The 243-nt window shown below is 52.3% G+C and overlaps 1 protein-coding gene across 1 annotated transcript in view; it reads right to left on the minus strand.

Annotated features, from left to right (window-relative positions):
• LOC108802354 (sodium/potassium-transporting ATPase subunit alpha-1) overlaps positions 1-243 on the minus strand; it is a 21762-nt gene that overhangs the window by 4605 nt on the left and 16914 nt on the right. The gene's annotated exons all lie outside the window — the stretch shown is intronic.

A 243-nucleotide genomic window follows, 5' to 3' on the forward strand; every position in this document is an offset into this window, starting at 1 on the left:
GGTGGACACTTACCACCGGGGCTGCGCCTGATGATCAGCTTACGGACTTCATCATATATGAAGATGAGGAGGGAGTACGGGAAGGCACAGAACCACCATGTGGGCCTGAAAATACAAATCATGTCCAGATTTACACACCGCAACCATAGATCTACGCTCTATCCCCTCCCCCCAAAGGCTAGACCGCTCAGGTCCTCCCATCCAAAGAGAAGGCTACAGATCTCAGGTCCCCCCCAAATAGAA

This window comes from Nanorana parkeri, unplaced genomic scaffold, assembly GCF_000935625.1.
Source record: "Nanorana parkeri isolate BGI_ZX_2015 unplaced genomic scaffold, ASM93562v1 scaffold2821, whole genome shotgun sequence".
Lineage (NCBI taxonomy): Eukaryota > Metazoa > Chordata > Amphibia > Anura > Dicroglossidae > Nanorana > Nanorana parkeri.